General features: G+C 40.2%; 1 protein-coding gene across 4 annotated transcripts in view; it reads left to right on the plus strand.

Moving 5' to 3' along the window:
- LOC121875108 overlaps positions 1-12363 on the plus strand; it is a 63161-nt gene that overhangs the window by 19612 nt on the left and 31186 nt on the right. The window contains exon 1 of one of the 4 annotated variants that reach the window (XM_042379470.1): positions 10915-10933. The exons of the other annotated variants lie outside the window; for them this stretch is intronic. The gene's annotated coding sequence lies outside the window, so the exon portion shown is untranslated. Of the gene's footprint in view, positions 1-10914; positions 10934-12363 lie in introns of those variants that run through there. 4 annotated transcript variants of the gene reach the window in all.

Below are 12363 nucleotides of genomic sequence, written 5' to 3' on the forward strand. Positions count from 1 at the left end.
TGTCATCATCATCATCATATACTGTCCAGCGAGATATAGCGAAAGTGCTCCTATGGCCGCCGCTCAGCTCACTCGCCCAGCCACTCAAATAATTAAGCAGGAACAATGGGTCAAGGCACAGCTCTAAACGTCAACAAACTCACACTGGCGACAAGACCTAAGCAGTTAGTTGAGTACTGTATGATGGACGGCTGTAGTCCTCCTTGTGAGTTGTGGGGAGGTTGTGGTGGTTATTGATAAGTGTTATTGTGGTGGTTGTTCATTGGTGGTGGTGTTTTTTTGTACTGATTGTTGTTGATTAATGTTGTGGTTGTTGTTTACTGTTGTTATTGTCTAATGTTACTATGATGTTTGTGGTTATTGATTAGTAGTTACTGTTGTGGTGATTGTTGTTGGTTATAGTATTACTGTAATGGTTTGTTGTTGTTTATAGTGATGCTGGTTGTTTAGTATTGTTGTAGTTGTTGTAGTTATAGTGTAAGTGTTATCATTGTAGTGGTTGTATTATCATTGTAGTGGTTGTTGTGGTTGTAGTATTGTTATTGTAGTGGTTGTGATTGTAGTATTATTATTGTTGCGGTTGTAGTATTGTTATTGTAGTGGTTGTTGTGGTTGTATTATTATTATTGCAGTGGTTGTTGTGGTTGTAGTATTGTTATTACAGCTGTAGTACTTAAGAGTTGACTCACCCCCCCCCCTCCTCCACCCAGACCGAGTGTTTATTTCTTATCAGATGACTTTAAATATGAAAGCTATTACTCACGCGGGCGGACCGTGTGAGTAGGGTGGTTGTCTGTCTGTCTGTCTCTGTCTGTAAATACATATGAATGTCTTGTCTGTGTATGTGTGTAGAGCGGCTGTGTGTAAATAAAAATTAATGTTGCGTATGTTTATGTGTATGTATTTATGTACTGTATATATATATATATATATATATATATATATATATATATATATATATATATATATATATATATATATGTGCTTATGTATGTATGTATGTAGGAGTGTCGATAGCATAAAACTCAAGAACACAAAGAACTATACCGTGTGTGTGTGTGTTCGTTATAGCCATTAGGTCAATCCACCTCTTCCCATGATCTCTCTCACCTTCCCTGACTCTGCTGTGTACTAGGGTCACAAGAGAGGTCAAAGGTCAAGGTCACTGCTTCGTTTGAACACTTATATCAATTGTGTTTGATTTTGCCGCTTGCAGCGGCTACTTTATTGTGCACCCCACACTCATCCTGTGAGCGGTAGCGCAAAAGGATTACAGAGTAGGGTTTACAAAGGGTCATAATAATTAACCCCCGTTGTCAGGATATTATGGCACTGAATGTTACACAGTATTTCATTTACATTATTTGTTTAGTTCTATACATAAAGGGTAACTTATTCACAAATGCGTGAGTACAGGCTTGTGAGGCAGTATGTCTGGCCTCACACTTTGTTATTCACATTTACGTGAGAAGTATTCAAGCACATTGCGTATTTGGTTCTGTACATGAGTATTGATATAGTTACTAAGTGCAAAAAAGTGGATACAATCTTAATATGTCGGCTATCTTGCCATTAGAGATGAAGTGTTGTGCCATTTCACACACAGTGTGCTTGGACCTGTCCCTAAAAGGTTCTATCTTCACATAGTCGAGGACGTAGTGTTCAAGTGTGTGGCCATATGTATGGCCACACACTTTACATTTAGTTTTGTTTACATCTGCTTGAGGAACATACTGCCAAAGGTACTTATATCCTAACCTTAATCTAGCGGTTACAACATCTTGTAATCTAATGTGTGTGTAAGTAGGTAAGTGTCTGTGTGTAAGTGTCTTGGTAGTTTATGTAAGGATGTTCATTAATAAACCTCTTAGCTTTTTTATAGTGTCTGAATTGATATGTTTATGATGACAGTGTGTGTCGGGATAGCGTTATCTCCACTATCGTAGGTCAGTGATCATGAGTCTCCTGTATATATATATCTCTCTCTCTCTTTTATTTTACCGTAAGATTAACCACCCCTAACGCTAACCTGTCCTAACCTAACGCTAGCCAAGCTTAACTTAACCTCTAAACTAACCTAGGGTCTATAATCATTAATTATGTGAAATAACCTCAGGGGGGCTAAACTTCAGGTGATCTAATTAAATCATTCTTGGGGGGGGGGGTCAAGGACGACTTAACCTTCGAAGATTTACCACCAGTTACAGGGTTAATCTGCGTGGTTAATGTGGATTATATACCGGATTTATTTAGGAAAGAAACTTTAATGAGTGAGTGAGTTTTGAGAAAGAGTGAGTGAATATTTAGAGAAAGAGATAAAGAGAGATAGTAAAGAAAATAAAACAAATGAAAGATAAAATGAATTGAGAGATGAAGTATACTAAAGAGAGAGAGAGAGAGAGAGAGAGAGAGAGAGAGAGAGAGAGAGAGAGAGAGAGATAAAACACACAGGGAGGGAGGGAGGTGTTTGAGTCAGACAGTGGCATTGAGGTAGTGTAGTGATACCAGACACCTCTACCACACCCTCCCTCCCTCCCTGTGTGTGTGGGCCTCTCCCTCTGTCTTAATACCTCCCACACTGTACTACACATACATACATACATACTTACTTACTTACTTCTACTTACTTACTTCTACTTACTTACTTACTTACTTACCATTCTTACTTACTTACTTACCTAAAGAAAGAATTTAGGTATTTTCAAACAGGTGATTCACATATCAGTTTTAATGTTGTATTAATTGATTTATATAAACGGTTTTTTTATTTACCATTATTCATTCGTCCATGAGTTTATTGTTATTGTTATTATCGTAGTTATTTGTATTATTATTACAGTTATTAGTATTTTTATTATTATGTATGATATATATATATTGTGTGTGTGTCATGTTGCAGCACCTCGCCTGGCTCTTATCATTAGACTGCCAAGATAAATATTGACCAAGTTTTATGTTTGCCAGAGAAGGTTTAACAACACAAGGAGCTGTAGACACTTATGAGAGCTCTAACACCCAATAGTGTTTATCACTGTGTTTAATATAGTACAGATGTTTAGGATCCTGTCGATGTTTGTGGTGTTGGAATTTTGTGTTTTGGTGAATGTTTTAGACGTGTCACGGAAAAAGAGAGAGAGAGAGAGAGAGAGAGAGAGAGAGAGAGAGAGAGAGAGAGCGCTTTGTGTTTAGGTGTGTAATGTTAATATTGTAGAGAAAATTGTGTTAAGGTGACAAATGTTTATTATATAGGTTTTTAAGGATGTTTATATGTGAATGTTTGTTAATTTGACCAAATGGAGATTAACAGAACTTGGTTTGTGTACGTGTGTTTATAAGCGTGCGTGCGTATGTGTGTTTGTATGTGTTTGTGTGTGTGCAGCAGCCAGGAGAACCCTTTCCCTGTTTGTTGTTGGTGGGGAGGTGGTGGTGAAGAGAGTAGTGTTGGTAGTGAAGGGATGGTGGTAGTGAGAGGTTGGTGGTTGGTAGTAACGAGAGGGTGGTAGTGGTAGGTTGGTGATGGTAGTCAAGGGGGGTAATGTTGATAGTGAGAAGGTAGCGATGGTGGTAGAGTGTGCTGGTAGTTGTGGGACTAGTGGTAGAAGGGATGGGGGTAGGTAGGTAGGTCATGAAGGCTTGTTGTTCTCCACTATGCGAGGTGAGTGAGTGAGTGAGGGTTGAAGTAAGGGACGAGGTACTTTACTGTTGTCGCTACACAACTTTCTACTTATAACTGTGTACTTATGACTCTCTACTTAAGGTCATTTATTCCCAGTTCGGTTTCCCAGTCGATCGTAAGTTAGGTTAGATAATCCTCTTAAAATGGGGAGGCATAAAACTGTATCGAAATAACGTCCAGGAAAGATGATCATTTTTTTTTTAAGTTTAATCATTTTTGTTTCGTCGTGTTTATAATATTTCTGATAACGTAGAATGTTGTTGGTGTTAGGGAGAGATATAAGCGAACATAGAGAGAGAGAGAGAGAGAGAGAGAGAGAGATTTACAACTGTTTGATAACTAAGGGTGATCCGGGAAATAGTAAATAGATACATTAAGCCATATAGAACACCCCTCACGTAGGCTACTGGAGAAAACATTATCGGTAAGGTCAGGAGAGGCGGGTCATCCTTTGGGTTGAGTAAAGCCAGCCACGACCATCCCTCCCGGGCCTGGAAATACTTATAGCCCTGTCCTGGAACTTGGCTGATAGTGTCTGCTGGTTAACCCCGGGGACTGACGTGTGGAGAGGTGGGTAGGAGGGAGGGAAGGAGATAAGTGGGAGGATGGGTAGGGGAAGAGGGAAGGTAGAGAGGCAGGTTGGGGAAGGTAGAGGAAGTGTGGTAAAAGGAGGTGGAGCAGCAGCACCAGCCGTCAGGGAGGTAAGACAACCCTGTTAGTGGTCAGTGAGTGCCCTCCCTCTCTCCCTCCTTCCTCCCTCCTTCCTCCCTCCTTCCCCCTTCTCCCCCCTCCCCCTCCCACCCCTTAAGACCCAACCCAGACAGTTATTGCTTCCCTACCAAAGCCATCACTACCACAGACAGACAGTTTGTGTGTGTGGTGACAACAAAACGTTAGCTTGGTCCGCCTGGTAACGCATGACCCTAGAAGAGCTTGATCAACCAGCTGACGTTCTGACGGCCGCCCTTCCATGCTGACGTGGACAGTCAGCTCGTAACGCCCACCACTGAACACTTGAACCCTCTTGAGTACCGAATCCCTGAATCTGTCCCCAGAATCTCGAGCAATTGGACCCCTTGAATCCCAAACACTTGAACCTTTGAATCCTGAACCCTTATCTGGAATATATAAAGACAAAGTACTTCTAAAATAATCTGATTCGTTAATAACTTTTAGTATTTATTATGACTTATTGGTATATAAAAATGAACCGGACTCATAGAGATGGGATATTACGGTAGCAATTATAACTATACACATAGACCTATCTAAAAATACCATATAGGCATCAACCGAAGATGAAAAGTTACGGTGGTAATTATGACTTCCCATAGGCCTATCTAAAAGTACCATATAGGCCTGTTACCTAAACCCAGTTGAACTTTCGTATGCGTTGGCTTTGAAATTTAAAAAAAAAGGTTTCATTATGTATAAGTTTGACTCCTGTTCATCAAGGGTTCGGTGGTTCGAGAGTGTGGGATTCATAAAGCTCCACTGCGCCTGACAACTGCTGACGATGATGCTAAGTTGTCAGTTCTGTAGTGTAAACAAGAAGGAATTTTGTGTCAGCGTTAAGTCAGCTAGTCTTTCTCTCTCTCTCTCCATTATAAAGTTTCAGATGTTTTGCCTCAGTTATTACTTGTATTTACTGTACCCGGAAGTGATCGTACAATTCAATACTTATTTTTATTAGTATCTTAAACTTTCAGATTTGGTCGATAAAAGAGAGACTGTGTGTGTGTGATAACCGTATACACAACAGCATTATTCCTTCTAAACCTGCCAATGAAATGTGAAAAAAATTGTAAATACAAAAAGATACAAAAATAAAGAGGAAGTGTGTGTGACTGAAGGTACAGTATATGCTGGTTTGGAGACAACACGGAACAGGTACAAGTTACAGGTTACAGGTATCGAAAAACTAGTACTTAATAATACGCTCTTGTAGAAAGTGGTTACGTTAGTGATTGAATATGGGAGAAACTTAAGCTTAGACACCCCAGCTTATTTACACGTGAAAATTAGACACCCCAGCTTATTACAAGTGAAGATTAGACACCCCAGCTTAATTTACCTAAGATTAGACACTAGCTTATTTTACCTGTAGATTAGACACCCCAGCTTATTATACCTGAAGATAGAAGTATGAAAAAAAAACAATAGCGTATAATTGTCACCTGACATTCACCTGTTGACGTGTCGTGTTCAGGGGCCGTGTGGTGACTCCTGTAGCAGCCTGTACCCTCCGATCTCTCCACACGACCCACCTACCTGCAGATTAAACACCCTAACCTAACTTTACCTAATCAAAGTAAACCTAACCTAATCTAACCGAATATAACTTAATCTAGAATAATTTAACCTTAGTCTAATGTAACTTAACCTAGTCTAATTTAACCTAACTTAACGTAACCTAACCTTGTCTAATATAATCAAACCTAGTGTGATGTAACTTAGCCTAACCTAATGTAACCTAACTTAGTCTAATATAATCTAACTTAACCTAATGTAAACTAACGTAATGTAAACCTAACCTAACCAAATCTCACAAACACGGGGTCACATTCACTGGAAGTTCCCTACGTTAATTTTATCCCCTAACTAATGCTTAAGTGAATGTATTGACTTACGATAGATTCCCGGTCTAATTTTCGATGCCTCTGTTGGGATTTTGTCTTTGTGATTTGGTGCAAGTCAGACGATAAAATGCGTTCTCACATCTTCAGTTTTTACGAGTAATGAATATTGAAGAACCTGTTTGCACTCCAGCACCCGGCATAACCACTCAACTCACCCAACCACTCACTCGTTTACCCCTCACTTACTCACTACCACTCACTCGTTCACCCACTCACTTACTCACTACCACTCACTCGTTTACCCACTCACTTACTCACTACCACTCACTCGTTTACCCACTCACTTACTCACTACCACTCACTCGTTTACCCACTCACTTACTCACTACCACTCACTCGTTTACCCACTCACTTACTCACTACCACTCAATCGTTTACCCCCTCACTTACTCACTCACCCTAAAAACAAAAATTAAAGTCCACTTCTTCCTCTGAAACACCGAAGGTAACTTAACTTATGAAAGGTGTTGTGTTATGTACAGTATATAATTATGGTAGTGTGTGTGTGTGTCCGTCCACCAGTCCAGTGTGTCATGTTTGAGTATCAGTGTGTCATCCACGTGTCTGTGTGAGTGTCATCCACGTGTCATATTTGTGCTGGTAACCAAGATGCAAGGAGACTGGGGGGATACAGCCAAGGTGTGTGTGTGTGAGTGAAACCGCGCTTAACTCAATCAGGAAATAGACGTCGAGGTTAATGGGGTAAAAAAAAATATATGTATTACTAGACCGCTTTACGCCTCCACCATGACTGCTGACAAATGAATGAATAACCTCTATTAACACGTAAATATGATCAATATATAAATAACAAAGTGACGTACGAAGATGATGGTGACGATAATGATGATGATGATGATGGTGGTGGTGGTGGTGATGACTTTAAATTAACCACCTCGGTTCTCATCAAGATTAGCCTCACCTTAGTTAATTTCACCTGATAATTAAACACCCTAATTCTACCTGGTGGGATTAGGTTAGGATAGATTAGATTTGGTTAGAGTAGGATTAGGTTAAGTTAGGATAGATAAGTTATGGTTAGGTTAGGTTCACCTTAACGTGTGTGTGTGATTAGACTGGCAACTGAGGGAGAAGGGTTTTAATTACCTGTGTGATATACCTGTTGCCTGTCTATTCTTGTCTGAGTTAGGTGTATGAGTTACCTGTTACAGAAGCGAGTTACTTTTAAGTTATTCGTGCGATGGTAGTGAGTTACTTCTATGAGTTACCGAGTTACCTGTGAGGTACCTGGCCACAACCTTGCCCCCTACGAGTTACCTGTGTGAGTTACCTGGCCACAACCCTGCCCTCCTCCCCCAGGTAACAATATAAGGGCCATATTGATGAGGGTGTCAGCGGAACAAATATCTTTAGAGGCTGGGAGAGTGCGTATCGTTGTAGGCCTATAGGAGATGGTTCCCTTATTGGTCACTGGATTGCGTATTTTATGGCCAGGTAAAATTGCGTATGTAAGGCTGGTAGAGTGCGTAGGGTTGTTGGCTGGGAGAGTGCGGAGGGTTGTTGGCTGGTAAAATGGTGGTTGTGGTTTTGGTGAGGAAAATGTTGGTGAAAATGCGGGTAATGATGGCGAAGATGGTGATAATGGTGAAGACGAAGTAGACGATGATAATTTTGCATGACCGTGTGTGTATGCCTGTGTGTGTGTGTGTGTGTGTGTGAGACGTTGCAACTAACTAGGATTATTACTTACTGGGAGTCTGAGGTTTTGCTGCCACGAACTTTTAATTATTTTTAGTCATACAATTTATTTATGTATAATTATGATGTGTTTTTTATATACAAATTTACCCTGAAGTTTTATTTGTTGTATTTTTTATTTTATCGTTTTATTCGTGTTGCTTATTTCTTTTTATTTACTTTATTTATATTTTCTTAATTTTTATCCTTCAGTTCGTCCGATTGAGGCAGATTTGGTTTTCTCCATCAGATTTTCCTCAGATTCTATAGCTTGATGGCTGTTTTGGTCGATATATGGTGTATACATCGTCGTTAATGGGTTATACATCGTCGTTAAAGGGTTATACATCGTCGTTAATGGGTTATAAATCGTCGTTAATGGGTTATACATCGTCGTTAATGGGTTATACATCGTCGTTAATGGGTTATACATCGTCGTTAATGGGTTATACATCGTCGTTACATCGTCGTTAAAGGGTTATACATCGTCGTTAATGGGTTATACATCGTCGTTAATGGGTTATACATCGTCGTTAATGGGTTATACATCGTCGTTAATGGTTATACATCGTCGTTAATGGGTTATACATCGTCGTTAAGGGTTATACATCGTCGTTAATAGGGTTATATCGTCGTTAAGGGTTATACATCGTCGTTAAAGGTTATACATCGTTGTTAATGGGTTATACGTCGTTAAAGGGTTATACATCGTCGTTAAAGGTTATATCGTCGTTAAAGGGTTATACATCGTCGTTAAAGGGTTATACATCGTCGTCGTTAAAGGGTTATACATCGTCGTTAAGGGTTATACATCGTCGTTAAGGGTTATACATCGTCGTTAAGGGTTATGCATCGTCGTTAAAGGGTTATACATCGTCGTTAATGGGTTATACATCGTCGTTAATGGGTTATATCGTCGTTAAAGGGTTATACATCGTCGTTAAAGGGTTATACATCGTCGTTAATGGGTTATACATCGTCGTTAAAGGGTTATACATCGTCGTTAATGGGTTATAAATCGTCGTTAATGGGTTATACATCGTCGTTAATGGGTTAAATCATACTTGTAGTCGTCGTAGGGTTAAAATGATGTCTTCAAAGGGTTAAATAATCGTCAAAGGGTTAAGGTATCTCACTTGATATTGAAAGTTTATTTAGCCAGACAATTACATACACCAGATGATCAAGTTAACCGTGTGAGGACAAAACCTCTATTTAACGGATTACTGTATATAGAAAGTCCGTTATGTCGGGGGTCCGCTAAATGTGAAACCCTCCATATAACGGACTTGTTTCTCCATATACTGTAAATATTAGTGTAAATCCTTTAGCTGGAGGGATTCACAATTAGCGGATCCTCGATATAACGGACATTTTGATCTATATAAAACTATATAGATTGGGTAAGGTTAGGTTGGATTGCGTTAGGTTAGGTTTAGTAATGTTAGGTTTGGTTGGGTTTAGTAAGGCTAGGTTGGGTTAGGTTAGGTTTAGTAATGTTAGGTTTGGTTGGGTTTAGTAAGGCTAGGTTGGGTTAGGTTTGGTTGGGTTTAGTAAGGCTAGGTTGGGTTAGGTTAGGTTTAGTAATGTTAGGTTTGGTAGGGTTTAGTAAGGCTAGGTTGGGTTAGGTTAGGTTTAGTAATGTTAGGTTTGGTTGGGTTAGTTGACATGATCCACATATTGGTATATACTGTACGTGGTCTGGACTGAGGGAGGACATAGAGGCCTTGGTGGCAACACTTCACCAACCAGAATGAGGACTTCATACACTGGGTCATATTCATCAGCTTGGTGTCCTTGATACAGGAGCTGCTCAAAGCCACGGGGAGGGAGGGATACTGGGAGCTGCACCTGGCTGCTATTCAAAGAGCTAAACCACCAGCTTTCACTGCTTTGGATTCACACAGCTGTCTTCACTGTACCCGGAAGACGCGAGGAAACTGCAGGAATGGGTATAAAAGAACTCCTGAAGGCTGGTGATGGGCACAAGACAGTTTTTGTGGGTCAGTAGATCACATACGCCGTGGTTAGGTTAGGCCACCGCTCACAGTGACGTAAATACCCTATGTTTCCCAAACGACGGCCGGTGTACTTTACCGGCCACAAACAGTACCATCCGTAGTTGAGACACGTGTTAGTCGGATCCACGCATGAGTAAATTTCCCTCAATAACAGCAAACCGGAGAGCCACACCTTCACTGTCATGGAGCAGACAGCTGGATCATGGTCTATACCACAGATGTCTTCAACAATGGTCTGTCAAAGGCTAGAGAGGCGTCACATGAGACCGTGTGGTTGTCCTCCTCTTGTTCATCGATTCTAATCATCATCTTGACCTGTGGTAGTTATGGGTTCAAGATGACGTCGGTATCAGCAGACTTACAGACAGTACAGGTATATGTATGACGAAGCTGTAGCGGAGGGAGCCTTTCATGATGACTATTAAGCCCAAGTGTTGCCTGCAGTCCACAGTTAAACAGGATGTGGTAGTTAAGTAGTACAACGAGGTAGATGGAGGCCAAGACAGCATCACTAAAGCTTGACCCCGACACTCGCCTCTCACAGTCTGAAAAGAGGCAGCAGGGTGTTGGTGGTGAACATGGCGGCCTGTGCTGAGGGCTATCTCGTCACCATTGTAAACAGTTGACACAAAGTACACCGCCAGAAGACCACCGCCATGCAACACCTACTACCCGTAAACACTGGAATACCTCCGCGTTACCAGAGGGCGTCTCCACCTACATAACTTGTGACCCGTGTCCTTCACCACGCATTAAGGTCCTCAGGGGGTGTGGTAACTCCTCCTCCACCCACCTCATCCACTATATACTGAACTATACCCGCTGTTTTCAACGTCACTCGTACTTGTGGTGACTGGACAAGGGCGACCTGACCTTATTGAGAAGCGGAAGGTCTACAAGTAAGCTTACACCACACACCTGGTATTAGCCTTGAGAAGAAGAACTTGACTGACAATCACACCTTTTTTTGTGTACCTGTAATAAATATTCGTAAAAAAAGTGTTCAGTGCATGTGGTCATTTTGGCATTGATTTCAGGTCTAATTTCTTTGACTTTTCCTCCCCAAGAATACAAATATTTTTAGAAACTTTGGATTACATTGACTACACGTACCCAATGCCTGAACTAGATTCTCCAAATATTTGTTATTTACCTGTCAAAATAACATTAAAGTAATCCATCGGTACAGTAATTATAAAAAACAAATAATAAAAATGTTATATCGAACACTAATTTTAAGGCAGCTCTTTATATTGGAAAACAGTTTGATGTGTACTTGATAACTTACCTAGAGAAATATAATGAGTTTTAGCTTCTTACTTAATAACTTACCATAGAAAAAAAAACTTGAACTCGTTATAGCTTTAGTGTGAATGTGTGTTAACGACAAATCTTGCTTGAGATGGTTGTGGATGTTGCAATGTTGATGATTTGAGAGAGAGAGAGAGAGAGACCCTGACTTTTAAGGTGATTTCAGGTACATACATCATAAATCACTTTCAGCAGAATTAATGGGTTGTTTATGCTCTTTATGTTAAAGTGATTTACGTTGAGTTCATGTTAGAAGAAAATGGAGACTGGGGGGGTAATTGGTAACAAAAGATGGGAATAATTAGATAATTGTGATCTTGTAAATGGATGTAAGGAAGAAAACGGTGAGAGAAGAAAATGGGAAATGAAAAGATGATGAAAACAAGAAAATGGGAAATGAAAACATGAAAACTAAAGAAAATGGGAAATGAAAAGATGATGAAAAATAAAGAAAATGTGAAATAAAAAGATGATGAAAACTAAAGAAAAAGGAAAATGAAAAGCTGGAAAACGTGAAATTATTGTTAGTAAAAAAGAATGTGTCGGTATTGTTGTTACTTGAGGCCCCTGGGTGTACAACAGGCAGGAGGGGGGGGGGGTAATGCATGTAACTAACTGGATTGGACTTGACTGTTTTGGACTAGTAGGTATGTGTTGACGGACCTCTGTGTGTGTGTTGGTCATCCGGTTTTGTGATTCGATATACTTGCCCTCACTCGCTTATTGACTGACTAATACGGGTTCATTCACACACGCATTCACTCACTCGCATTCATTCATTCACTCACTAACACGGATTCATTCACACGCACTCACTCACACTACGCGCTCTCACTCATTTTTTCTCTCAAATATGTATCACTATAAGTCTATTAAGATAAGCGTTACTGTCCTGTTTTACGTAATACGATAAAAAATGAAAGAAAGAGAGAGAGAGAGAGAGAGAGAGAGAGAGAGAGAGAGAGAGAGAGAGAGAGCTCACCGTTACACGACCATAACATACAGTTCATCATTATCT

Source organism: Homarus americanus, unplaced genomic scaffold (assembly GCF_018991925.1).
Source record: "Homarus americanus isolate GMGI-L3 unplaced genomic scaffold, GMGI_Hamer_2.0 scaffold36970, whole genome shotgun sequence".
NCBI lineage: Eukaryota > Metazoa > Arthropoda > Malacostraca > Decapoda > Nephropidae > Homarus > Homarus americanus.